Source organism: Heterocephalus glaber, unplaced genomic scaffold (assembly GCF_053883595.1).
Source record: "Heterocephalus glaber isolate CG9 unplaced genomic scaffold, H.glaber_assembly_v1.0 deba00001673, whole genome shotgun sequence".
NCBI lineage: Eukaryota > Metazoa > Chordata > Mammalia > Rodentia > Bathyergidae > Heterocephalus > Heterocephalus glaber.
Genome location: NW_028258410.1, coordinates 4454784 through 4469030, shown reverse-complemented (window position 1 = coordinate 4469030; position 14247 = coordinate 4454784). Strand labels below are relative to the sequence as shown.

The following is a 14247-nucleotide window of genomic DNA, read 5'->3' as shown; positions in this document are numbered from 1 at the left end:
AGAAACAACAGAGAGCATAGGAGGGCCAAGATGTGTCCAGGGTCTTGGCAGATGCATTCCCTTGGGGGAAGGGGAGGTTGTGAGGGAAACCAGAAAACCTAGTGAGTCTCTGAAAACAACAGCAAAACAAACAGTTCTGTTGTAAGATGGCTGTGGGTAATCAGGCGCACATTCCTGTGATGCTGCTTCCATAACTCTGTATCCAAGGTCAAAGGCCTCACATGGGGAAAAGGTCTGCATCACTGGAGGTGGCATGCCCATAGCAGTCCCTCATCCAGGAAGGACCCTCATTGGAGGATCCATTGGTGGCTACATGCCAGGAGAAGGGCCCATCATGCCTGGAGGGGGTGCCTACTGGCACATCAGTGGGGAAGATACCCATAACCAGGTGAATACTAGGCTGGGCCTTTGTAATACTAGCTGTGGCAGCAGCTGCCACAATGCCTTTTCTTTGTGGGGTTATCACCTGTTGGGATGGCCCACCCACCCCATGGACTGGCCCAGTAAATCCTGCAGGATTCCTCTACCAGGAGCTCTACTGATTCCTGGGCCACAGTAGCTCCAGCAAGGCATACTCAACAAGGCAACACCAGCACCTTTGGGAGGAGGTTCTTCTACTGTTATCAAGACCAGGTTCTCTCCTCACAGCAGCACCAGAACAAGGACTGTTTTCTTCTCCCTTTCTGCTTGTTTAGTGTTCTTTGGCTTTCTTGCACCCAGTGAGAGAGAACCAACCAAAGACCAATATTAAATCCACTCAGGAGTTTATTACCGGCTGGGACCCAAGCAGAGCATTGGACTCCAGCCTCCACTGGGGGTTGACAAATGTGTTTTATACACCTCTGAGACCAACAGTTTCTAGGTCCCCCTATGGGATAGAACTAGTAAAGGAAGCAAAAGGTACAGAATCAGAATGTCCTGCTGTTAGAACATTTGTAAAACAATAGTTGATTAATTGTTATTTCTAAAGAGACTTTCTAAGGGGAGGAGGTTTTTAAGCTTCGTCCTTCTGAGTTCATCTAAAGGGCAGGCAGGTGTGTCAAGCAGCAATATGGAGTCTGTCTTGCTAACTAGGGTCTTTCTGGCTTGATCTTCCTGAACCCATCACAGTCACACAGAAAAAAATTCACATGTGTGTTGACAGCCTGGAAGTTATCAGTGAAGAGCTGGCCTTGCAGAGTGCAACTCATCCTGTAGTCTGTGTGCTGAAGCATCTTGCTTTTCCAACCATCATCCTGGTAGTGGTTCTTATGGCTTTGATTGGTGCCAGACTTACCTTCTCAGGGGGCTAGACAGAGCCAGCAGTTTGTTTCCTGTTGCTGCTACTGGAAGTTCTGCTGCCAGTAAAATGCATCAGTGGTCTTTTGAAGTGGATCTGCCTAAGAAAACAGGGATCAGTTGCCAGCCAGTTTCTCTGCCCTCCTCACTTTTTACAAACTCAATTCCACTTCACAATAAATAAGCACTTTCCTACTGTGAATATTACTAAAGAGCATTACTGTACTTACTTTGGCAGCACATATAATAAAGAGCATTGATGTGTGGTGAAAATTCCTCTGGAAAAGATAGGAGACTATGAAAAGGCATCAAGTGTGGCAAACAGCACTGGTACTGCAAAGGGGTTAGCTGTAAAATACTGTAGGCTGCATGGCCTGGTCACTGCAGAGATGAAAATGCTGAGGCTCAGGATGCCTCCCTCTCATCCTTCCACATCCATCAACTGCAGCCATCACCTCCCCTTCACTCCTCACCTCTTTGTTAATATCAGCTTTATTATTACCATCCAATCATGAGAGAGATGACATAGGAATGCATGGTTAAGACATTTGATTAAAAAACACAGACCATTCCACCACTACTAGAGCAAAGGAGGTGAACCATTCCCAGCACCCAGGAGGAGGCACCCCACTGCCATTCCAGCACTCCTAGGGCAGAGGAGGTGAGCTATTCCCAGTGCCCTGGAGGAGGCTCCCCACTGCTATTCCACAACTCCTAGGGCAGAGGAGGTGAGCCAATCCCAGCACCTAGGAGGAGGCTCCCTGCCACCATTACACCACTCCTATGGCAGAGGACATGAGCTACATGGGCAACAACAACACAACCCCCCCCCACACACACAGTGGAAATAAGAAGACAAGGAAACAGTCCTCAAAACCAGACTTCCAGATCACCTACAGCAACTGCAAAGGGAAACGAGAAGGAAAAATCTAATACCCAAACACCTGGACTTCCTGAACTGGCAACAAAAGAGGATCTAGAAAAAACGAAATCAAAAATAATTTATCAGATAACCTCAAATATTGTGCCCATAGTGCAAGGCATGAATAATAAATCTACAAAGAACACAGATTAAAAACTAGAAGATCAGCTGGGGATTTAGCTAAGTGGTTCCGCTGCCTGCCTGAAAAGCAGAAGGACCTGAGTTCCATCCCCAATACCCCCCCCAAAAAAGAGGATCTCAGCAACATGATAGAATCCCAAGGTAGGAAACAAATGGAATCCATAAAACAGATGCAAACAGATTTCCAGGAGATTAAAATCTCCATTGAAATTCTACACAGCAGAATGAACCAATGTGAGGACAGAATTTCAGATATGGAAGATTAGATTGCAGTTTGTGACTAGGAAAAGAAAAATTGCTTTAAAATTGTGAGGGACCATGAGAAATCAATCCAGCAGCTGCTTGACGATGCAAAGAAGAATAACATAAGACTGATTGGAGTCAATAAAGAAAAAAGAGAAAATGTAGATGACATAAAAACACTGTTCACAGAAGTGATGGGAGAAAACTTCCCAAGCAGGGGAAAAGAACTTAACATACAGATAAGTGAGGCATATAGGATTCCAACTAGCCTTGATAAAAGAATATCTACACATAGGCATATAGTAGTTAGGATTCCAGAGACCCAACAGAAAAACAAAATTCTACAAGCAGTGAGACAAAAGAAACAAATCACATTCAATGGAAAGTCCATAAGAATCATAGCAGACTTTTCAAGCAAACCCTCAAGGCAAGAAGAGCTTGGAGTGCTGTATTTCAAGCCCTAAAGGAAAACAGCCTCCAACCCAGATTAATGTACCCTGCAAAACTATCTTTCAAAATTGATGGAGAAGTAAGATACTTTAATGATTAAGAGAACCTTAGGAACTTCATGAATACCAAACCAACACTCCAAAAAATTTTAGACAATATCCTAGAAAAAGACAATGAGGATCATAACCCCAGGAAGCCCAGCAAAATGAATCCATTGGACTTGACAAATTAAACCCAAAGGGGGAGAATCCAACAAAAAGAAAAAGTCATGAGAAGGCTTTTAAAACTTTAAACTTCATCTCCCGAATGAGTGTATAATTCAATCTTGTTACTGTACTGATTAGTATTTTTGTTTCTAGTGCTGCACACCTTTCCTTGTGCTGTGCTGGATATTTATCATCTTCTTATGTCTACTTTTTAATTGGGTTGTCCATTAATGATCTGTAAGTGTTCTTTATATATTCTGGTTTTAGGTTATATGCATTGTAAATATAGTCTAAGGACTACTTTTCATTTTCATGATGTCATTTAAAGATCTAAATTTTGATGGAATATCATTTATCATTTTTTTCTTTTATACATCATGTTTTTTGTATTCCAGGAAGTTCTTGCCTACCCTAAATTAATAAACAAGTATGTATAGTATACATATTTCATTTGGAAAGAGAACCACTGAGTGCTTTTCTTGAGCAGGTCTGCCTAGAGCATTCGTTTCCTCAGATTCATTTCTCCATGCTCAGCCATGCAGACACTCAGAGGCCACAGCAGCCATCATCCAAGTGGCCATGGCTACTGCTCACACTGTGTAAGACCTTGGTTTCATCAACATAGTGCTTGCTTTGCAAGTATTAGAATTGAAGTTGTGGGTCATGGAGGCTTTGAGCAGCATTTCAATGAGAGCCCTGGGAGCCAGACACTGTGTGGCAGGGTGCCAGTCCCCAAAGGGCATCCCAGAGAGCCTGTTACATGAAACTGTCAAGGAAGCCAAAGCTGCAGTGAGGGAGTTTCAGGGATTTAGGGATGCCAGGAGCATTGAACATCCCAGAAGGAAAGCTTTGGGGAGGGAGAAGAGGCAGAGGACAGAGAGGTCATGAGGGTGCAACTGGCAAGGACAGTGGGCTGGGGCTGCCTCAGACAATTGGCATGTACATCCTGCCACAAGCTTTCCTGGGTGCTAGGCTGCAGATTTGGGATTTAATACTTGCCCTGCTGGGTTTTGGGTTCCTCCTTGCTATTTTTCTGCCTATTGTTTTTGGAATGGGAATGTTTATCCTATGCCTCTTGCATTGTTGTATGTTGGAGGTGTGGAGCTTGCTTTTTGCTTTCAAAGGAGCTCCCAGTCAAGGATTGCCTTGAGCACCAGGGAAGACTTGACATGATAATTTTTTCACCTTTTTAAAATAAAATCAAGACACACTGGTTATACCAACAAATAGGTTCCATTTGGGCAAGTTTTTACTGTTAGACCCAGCAAGAAAGAACCAACCAGAGACCGATATTAAATCCAACAGGAGTTTATTACTGGCTGGGACCCGAGCTGAGCATCAGACTGGAGCCCTGACTGGGGGGAGACAAACATGTTTTATAGACCTTTGAGGCCAACAGTTTCTAGGCCTCCCTATGGGATAGAACTAGCAAAGCAAGCAAAAGGTACAGAACCTTAACATCCTGCTATTAGAACATTTGTAAAATAGTTGATTAATTGTTGTTTCTAAAGATACTTTCTGATGAGGAAGTTTCTAAGCTTCCTCCTTTTGAGTTCATCTAAAGGGCAGGCAGGTGTGTCAAGCAGCAATATGGAGTCTGTTTTGCTAACTAGGGTCCTTCAGTACCTGTAGTAATATACTCTGACTTGGATTTGGGCCAATGCTGGAACTGTTCAGTCCTGAACTCCTGGAAATGGACAAAGAGCATTTTGTATAAAGAGATGGAGTGAGAATTTGGGGTCCAGGAGTGGTTTGGTGTGGCTTTGGTCCTAGAATGTTTGCAGCTTTGTCATGTTTTCAGAGATGGGGTTTCAGGGCAGTTTGATCACAAATGTTTTCATTTCGCCAGTGGGTTAATCCAGAGGGTAGTCTGATGGCATCCTTGGGAGGTAAAGGAGCATGGGAGCCAGGGCCTGGATAGGGTTAGTGGGCCATGGGGCATGCCCTATGCTCTATCTAATCCCTGCCCTTCCTGTCTGGCCCTCTCTGCCCTGTGCCACCATGAGGAACACAGCTATCCTTGCCCTTCCACTCAATCCTCTGAAGTCAGCCCCAATGGCAGTGGAACAGCTGACTGTGAACTGAAATCTGTGGCACTGGAACCTCTGGCTAATGTTTCCAGATCTATGTTGAATAGTAGTGATAGTTGAAGTCCTTGTCTTATTCTTGATTTTACAGGGAAAGCTTTTGATTTTTGACCATTTAGTATTTTGTTGGTTATTGGTTTATCATGGATGACTTTTGTCAGATTGAGGTAAAGATAATCTATTTCAATTTTCTGTAGGGATTTTATCATAAATTGTTGTTGAACTTTGATAAATGCTTTTTCTATATCTACTGAGATGATTATGTAATTTTTGTCCCTGGCTCTGTAGATATGATGTATTACATTTATTGATTTGTGTGTGTTGAACCATCCCTGCATCCCTGGAATTAATCCTACTTGGTCATTGTGTATGATCTTCTTGATGATTTGTTGCATTTCTTGTTTGCCAGTGTCTGATTGAGGATTTTTGTCTCTATGTTCATTAGGGAGATTGCCCTGTAGTTCTCTTTTTTGGCTGGATTTTTCTCTGGTTTTGGTATGAGGGTAATATTTACTCCAAGAAATGACTTTGGGAATATCCCTTCCCTTTCAATTTCATTAATGACTTTGAAGAGAAGTGACATTAGATCTTCTCTAAATTTCTTGTAGAATTCAGCCATAAATCCAATAGAACCTAGGCTTATTTTGTTGGTAATTTTTTAAACTGTTATCCACTTATTAGTATATTTTAGGTATACAATAAAATGAGATTCATCATTGGAAATTTGCACCTTTACATAATCTCTTGGATCATATTTTCCCCCTTCACCTGTCCTCCCTTCAACCCCTCCATCCCTCACTATTACAGAGACTTTGTTTCCTTTTTCCATTTTTTTATATTAATTCCTTTCCCATCTTCTCTTTCCCCTACCCCTTCCCCTTTGCCCCTTTTCTTCCTATTTCACATTATCTATTATACCTTTTAGACCTTATTTACACTTTCAGTTTCTCACACTAGAGAAACAATTTGGTATTTACACATGTGTATCGTATTTATATCACTTAAGAGTATCGCCTCAATGTCCATCCATTTAGCAATCAGTGACTCTAATTTCTCATTTTTTTATGGCTGAGTAGTACTCCATTTTATTTTTAAAAACAACATTTTCTTTGTCCAGTCTCCAGTTTATTGGGCATTTGGGCTATTTCCATGTTTTAGCTATTACAAACTGTGCTACTATAAACATGGGTGCACATATATCATTATGGTATGATTCTTTTAATTCCTGGAGGAAGATAGCCAGCAAGGGAATAGCTGGGTCAAATGAGACTTCCAGTCCAATATTTTTAGGTATTACCATACTGATTTCCACAGTGGTTGCACACGTCTGGACTCCCAAAATAATGGAGAAGTGTTCCTTTCTCCCCACAACCACACCAGTATTTGTTATTGGTTGATTTCTTGACAGCAGCCATTCTTTTGGGGGTAAGGTGGAATCTCAGCATTGTTATCATTTGCATCTCTCCAATGACCGGTGATGTGGAATATTTTTTCTTATGTTTATTTGCCATTTCTACTTCTTTGTTTGAGAAATATCTGTTCATTTCAGATGCCCATTTTTGGATTGGGTCTTTAAGTTTGGGAGGTCTGATTTTTTTAGTTCTTTATATATTTGAGATAGTAGACCTTTGTCTTAGAGACAGCTGGTGAAAATGTTTTCCCGCATTAGGGGTTGTCTCTTCACACTGCTGGTGGTTTCTCTTGCTGTGGAGAATCTTTTTAGTAAGAAGAGATCTGACTTGGAGATTGTGCTAGTTCACGGGCAACTGAGATTTTGTTCATAAAATCTTTTGCTACACCAGTGTCTTCAAGAGTTCTAACTTCTGTTCCAGCTGGTTCAGCAATTCTGTTTTAATATTTAGATCTTTAATCCATTTTGAGTTTAGTTTAGTGCATGTGAGAGATATAGGTCTAGTTTTAGTCTTTGGCAAGTTGAAACCCAATTTTTCCAGCACCATTTATTAAAGAGGCTATCTTTCCTCCAGTGAGGGTGTTTGGCTCCTTTGTCAAAGATGAGGTGGCTGACTGTGTCTGGAGTTGTTTCTGCATCTTCCAATTTGTTCCACTGTTCCTCAGATCTGTTTCTTTGCAAGTACTATGCTGTTTTGACCACAGTAGCTTTGTAGTATAGTTTCAAATTGGGGACTGTAATAACACCTGCCATGTGTCTATTGCCTAGGATTACTTTTGCTATTCTGGGTCTCTTCTTGTTCCAAGTGAATTTTTGGATTGTTTCCTCAAGGTCCATGAAGTGTGTTCCTGGGATTTCAAATCAGATTGCATTGAATCTATATAGCAGTTTTGGAAGTATGGCCGTTTAAATTATGTTGACCCTTCCTACCCAGGAGCAGGGGATGTCTTTCCTATTTTCTGCTATCATCTTCAGTCTCTTTTCAGAGAACTATAATTTTCAGAGAAGACCTCTTTGGTTTCTTTTGTTGGGTTGATTCCTAGATATTTCAGTGTTTTGGATGCTATTGTGAAAGGAATTGTTTGTCCTATTTCTGTCTCAGTGTGTCTGTTGTTCATGTAGAGGAAAGCTATTGATTTTTGTGTGCTGACCTTGGTTCCAGCTAAATTACTGAATTTGCTTATTAAGTCTAGAAGACTTTTGGTGGAGTTCTTGGGGGCCTTCTATTTAGAGTATCATGTCATCTGCAAATAATGACAATTTGATTTCTTCATTTCCTATTTTATTGCTTTTATTTCTTTCTCTTATCTAATTGCCATGGCTAATATTTGCAAAACTATATTGAAAAAGAGTGGTGATAGTGGACATCCTTGTCTTGTTCCTGATTTTAGTGTGAAGGATTTCAGTTTTTGACCATTTAGTATGATATTGGCTGTTTATTTTTCATAGATGGCTTTTATCAGATTGAGGTAGAGACTGTGTATTCCAATTTTTGTGGGCTTTTTATAACAAATGGGTGTTGGACTTTGTCAAATGCTTTTTCTGCATCTATTGAGATGATCATATAGTTTTTATGCTTGGCTCTACTGATATAGTGCATTACATTGATTGATTTGCATATATTGATCCATCCCTGTATCCCTGTGATGAATCCCACTTTGTCAAGGTGTGTGATCTTCTTGATGATCTTCTGCATTCTATTTGCCAGTAAATTATTAAGGATTTTTGCATCTATGTTCATTAATGTAATTGGCCTATAGTTCTCTTTTTCAGTTGGGTTGGGGATCAAGGTGATTTTTGCTTCCAGAAATGAATTAGGGAGTATTGCTTCCCTTTCAATTTCATTGAAGAGTTTAAACAGTTGTGGCAGTAGTTCCTCTCTAAATCTCTTGTAGAATACCGCGGTGAATCCACCAGGACCCAGGCCTTTTTTAGTTCGAATGTTTTTAATTATATTTTCAATTTCATTGATTTATATTTTATTGTTTAGAAATTTTAGATCTTCTTCATTCAACTTTGGGAATTCACATGTATCTAGGAATCTGTCCATTTCTTCTATTTTCCATCTAATTGGTGTATAGGTTCCGGAAGTAGGTATTGATGATCCTCTGGATTTCTGCTGGGTACATTGTCATTTCATCCTTTTCATGCCTAATTGCGTGGATTGGGGCCTTTTCTTCCCTTTTTCTGATAAGATTGGCTTAAACTTTGTCAATTTTGTTTATACTTTTGAAGAACCATCTCTTGGCTTCATTGATTTTTTTGTACTGTTCTCTCAGTTTCCACTGCATTGATTTCTGCCCGATCCTTATAATTTCCTCCTTACTATGGGCTTTGGGTTTGTCCTGCTCTTCTTTTTCTAGAAGCTTGAGGTTCAGAATTAGGTTCATTGGGTTCATGCTGTTTTCCTAATGACTATTCACTGATATGAATTTCCATCACAAGACTGTTTTCATTATGTCCCACAGATTCCAATAGGTTGTATTGTCATTGTCATTTAATTGAAGTAACTGTCTGATTTCTTCTTTAGTTTCCTCTATGACCCATTGGTTATTCAGAAGTGTGTTGTTCGATTTCCATGCATTTATGAAATTCTTACAGCTTCTTTTGCTATTGATCTCCAATTTCATTCCACTATGGTCTGATAATATGCAGGGGATAACTTTAATTACTTTGTACTTATGTAAACATGTTCTATGAGTGACTATGTGGTCTGTTTTGGAGGACAACTTGTGAGCAGCAGCAAAGAATGTGTATTCTGACTTTGTGGGGTGGAACACTTTGTAAACACCTGTTAAGTTCATTTGTTCAAGAGTTTGATTGAGTTCTAGTATTTCATTACTTATTTTTTGTCTAGTTGATCAATCTATTTGTGTCAGTGGGGTGTTGAGGTCCCCACCATTACTATATTAGTGCATATATGACTTTTCTTGTCCAGGAGTATTTGTTTTATATAGTTGAGCACACTAGTTTTTGGTGCATAGGTATTTATGATTGTCTCATCTTCCTCTTGGATTGTTCCCTTAACAAGGATGCAGTGTCCTTCTTTGTCTCTCTTAATCAGTGTTGGTTTGAAATCCACTTGATGTACAAAGAGGATAGCTACTCATGCTTTTTTTTGGGTTTCTGTCTCATGGAGCATTGCTTTCTACCCTTTAACTTTCAGTCTATGTGTTTCTTTTTTAATTAAATGTGTTTCTTGTTTGCAACATATTATTGCATCTTGCTTCTTGATCCATTCTTCCAGTCTATTTCTTTTGATTGGTGAATTGAGACCATTAACATTCATTGTTATAACATACATATGGACTTCTCATTATCATGATTTTTTCTGTTTGTTGGATACACCCCCTTTTGCATTTAATTTCTTGTCACACCTGATGGATTCATTCTGCTGGGTTTCCTGGGGTTGTCATCCTCATTGTCTTTTCCAAGTATATTGTCTAAAATTTTTGGAGTGCTGCTTTGGTATTCATGAAGTTCCTAAGGTGCTATTTGTCATGAAAGTATCTTATTTCTCAATCAATTTTGAAAGAAAAATTTGCAGGGTATATCAGTCTGTGTTGGAGTCTGTTTTCCTTTAGTGCTTGGACTACATCACTCCAAGCTCTTCTTGTCTTGAGGGTTTTCTTGTGAAGCCTGCTGTGATTCTGATGGGCTTTCCATTGTATGTGATTTGTTTCTTTCCTCTAACTGCTTGTAGAACTTTGTTCTTCTGTTGAGTTTCTGGAATCTTAAAAATTATACGCCTATGTGTGGAAGATTTTTGATCAAGGCTAGTTGGAGTCCTACATGCCTCACTTATCTGTATGTCAAGGCCTTTTCCCCTGCTTGGGAAGTTTTCTCTCATCGCTTCTGTGAACAGATTTTTTATGTCATCTGTACTCTCTCCTGTTTCTTCATTGACTCCTATCAGTCTTATGTTATTCTTCTTTGCATTGTCTACCAGCTGCTGGATTGATTTCTCATGGTCCCTTACAATTTTAAAGACATTTTTTCTTTTCCTTGTCACTAATTGCAATCTCATCTGCTATATCTGAAGTTCTGTCCTCACATTGGCTTATTCTGCTGCATAGACTTTCAGTGGAGCTTTTAATCTCCTCAAAATCTGTTTGCATCTGTTCAATGGATTCCATTTGTTTCCTATATTGGGATTCACTCATGTTCTTTAGCTCCTCTATTTTTTTAGTCTGTATCCTCTCTAGATTTATTAATCATGTCTTGCACTATGGGTACAATCTCTGCTCTTATCTGAGAAATTATTTCTGGTTTCATTTTTTTCAGATCCTCTTTCATTGCTTGTTTAGGGAGTCCAGATTGTTGATTATCAGAGTGTTTCATTTCATTTCCATTTTGGGTTGCTCTAGGTTCTCTGGAAGTCTGGTTCAGAAGGTTGTTTATGTGTCTTCTCATTTCAAAGAGGGTGAGGTGCTGCTGGTGCACGTGCAATTCACCTCCTCTGGGCTGAGAGAGGTGGTAGGTTGACCTGGAAGCGTCCTACTCTGCACTGGGAGCTGTGAATCATTGACCTGGTAACCTCCTCTACATTGCAAGCTGTGAAATACTGACCCAGAAGCCTCCTCTGTGCTGGAAGCTGTGGCAAGCTGACCTGGAAGGCTCCTCTGCACTCAGAGCTGTGGCAGGCTGACCTGGAAGCCTCCACTGTGCTGGGACCTGTGGCCTGCTGACGCAGAACCCTCCTGTGTCCTGGGAGCTGTGGCACATTCTGGTAATTTTTAATCACATTTTCAATTTCACTGACTGATATTGTTCATTTAGAATTTTTATATCTTCTTTGTTCAGCTCTGGTAATTCATATGCATTTAGGAACCTCTCCACTTCTTCTGTGTTGTCCATCTTATCAGAGTACAAGTTCTTAAAGTAGGAAGTGATGATCATCTGGATTTCCACAAAATCTCTTGTGATTTTACCTTTTTAAAATTCCTAATGGCATGAATTTGAGTTTTTTCTTTCCTTGATTTGATAAGGTTGGATAAGTTTTATCAATTTTTCTTAATCTTTTGAAGAGCCAACTCTGATTCATTCTTTGTATTGTTTTCTTAGTCTCAATTGCATTAATTTCTGCTCTAAACTGTATAATTTCATATGAGCTTTGGCATTTACTTGTTCTTGTTTTCTTAGAAGTCTGAAGTTCAACATTAAGTTATTTGAAGTTGCTGTTTTCCTGATGTAAGAGTTCACCACTATAAATTTCCCTCTTAGAACTCCTTTCATTTTATCCTATATGTTTTGTTTTGTTATTTTGGCATTGTCATTTAACTATAGACACTGTTTAATTTCTTCTGTGACCTATTGATTGTTCAGGAGGGTGTTATTTAATTTCCAGGTGTTTATAGACTGTTAGTGGTTTCCTTTGTCATTGAAGTCCATTTTCATTGCATTACGGTCAGGCTTACACATTTGTTTGTAGCTCACCTTGGGTACTTCTGTCTTTGGCTGTTGTGCATAATGTTCTATGAATATACTTGTACAAATTCCTCTTTGAGAGTTTGCTCTCTGTTCTCTGTTCTCTTGAGTGCACCTTGGAAGTGGAATGATGGACTAGATATTTTAATTAACTTGTTAATTAATGAATGCATTTTCTGGTAGCAGTACCACCTTAATTTCCTACCAGTGGTTCTAGAAACCACCAGGTTTTACCAACCTCGCCATTACTTTCTCTGGTCTCCCACAGCTCTGTTTCTGGCTGGTTCATTGAGTTCCATTGGTCTGTGTGTCTTTCCACTTTGCTGCAATCTTTTTATTATTATTCTTCAGACTCCTGGGGACTCCGCTGTGTGGTTGGAGCATGAGTGTGAAAGGGAGTGGGAGTGGCTGAGCTTCTTGTGCTTGCTGCTCTTGGCATGCTTGGAGCATGATGAGCTCTGGCTCCACATCCTTCTGTGATGTGCCAAGGACTGCTGGCCTCCAGGCCCCCAGTGCACACCCCTCACCACTGTCTGGATGTGAGCTGGCTGACCTCCACTAGCCCGGAAGTCTGTGTCTCTTCTCTCCCTGCACCACCTTGCAGGCCACCTCCAATGAGAAGGCCTCAGCACCAGGAGTCTTGGTTCATTCTGCTGTGTGTTCTGCCTTTGGATTTTTACAGAGAATCTTATCTATCTGGGCACTGTACTTTTCATTTTTTGATAGACTTTCTGAATTTTGATGCTTTCTCTTTCTTGGTATTTCCAGTTTGTTTACACCTTCACCCCCACTTATCCATGGCATTGCCTTCTACAGCCACAATTACTTGGTGTCTACTGTGGTTGCATCATTTCAAATGGAATAGTCCAGAAATAACAATTCATACATTTTAAATATCTCTGACTATGGTATTTTTAGCAGAATTTAATTTCAAAAAATGAAAACCATCCAAGTTCCCAGCAACTGGAAACTGGGTAAAGAATATGTGTTTTTTAAATATATAAAATGGAGTACTACTCAGCCATACATGAATGAGAAACTAGAGAGATTTATAGCTAAATGGATGCACATTGAGCCAATACTCTTAAGTGAAATAAATAGGACACACATGTATAAATACCGACTAGTTTCTCTAGTGTGAGAAACTGAAAGTGTAAATAAGGATTAAAATGATTAAAATGAATAATTGATAATTTGAAATAGGAAAAGATCCAAACATGTAGCAGTGATGGGAGGGGAAGGGGAAAGGAAAGAAGGGAAAGGAAAAAGTATGAGAAAAGAAAAAATATGGAAATGAAATCTATGTAAACAAGGATGGGTGGAGGGGGTGAAGGGCACACAGGTAATGGGGAAAAATAAGAACTAAGATACATTATGTACAGGTAAAAGCACCGAATAATACATGTAAATATATCGTATACCTAAAATGTACCAATAAAAGAATTTTTTAAAAAATGGAACTCAAGTTGTATCTTCATATTAAAAAATGAATACAAAATCACAGTTTACAGTTTACAGTGGCAAACTAATAACAGAAAAAGATTTAAATATAAGAACTCCCTTCCAAGCATAAAGTTTCCCTGACTATGGTATAATTGTTCTTTTGGAGTATGAGTCATCTTCCCTGTGTCTTCCTGTGCCTGCTTAACTATTAACCAGCGTCATAGCCACGCCACGTGTCCCAGCAGGGCACACACTGGACGCTGGGTTTGGTGCCCCCTCCTGATTGGTGCGAAGCGTGCTTCTCCTGAATGAGTGGATTCTCTACCTTGATTTCCTGACCTTCTCCTCTCCTTCAATTCTTTGGGCACCTTAAAGATCAGTGTTTGAAAGTGTTGGTCTGGTAGATCTTCCAGCAGGTCTCCATGAGGATTTCTTCCTGTTGGTTCCTTTAGTTTTCACTTGAATAGGTCATATGCTCCTATGTCTTTATACATCTTGTTTGTTTGTTGAAAAGTACACATTTAAATCTAAAAACAGGAACTGCATCTATCCCCTTTCCTAGTTTTGTGGTTTGTCCCCTGTGTTTGTTTCTCGGGGTTGTAGCTTCCTTGCTTTAGGCCGTCTGTGTCCTGGGCACCA

General features: G+C 39.9%; 1 pseudogene; it reads right to left on the bottom strand.

The window, feature by feature from the left end:
* Nucleotides 1-217: 217 nt before the first annotated feature.
* The window catches only part of LOC147822113 (uncharacterized), a 31547-nt pseudogene continuing 17517 nt past the window's right edge, over nucleotides 218-14247 (bottom strand).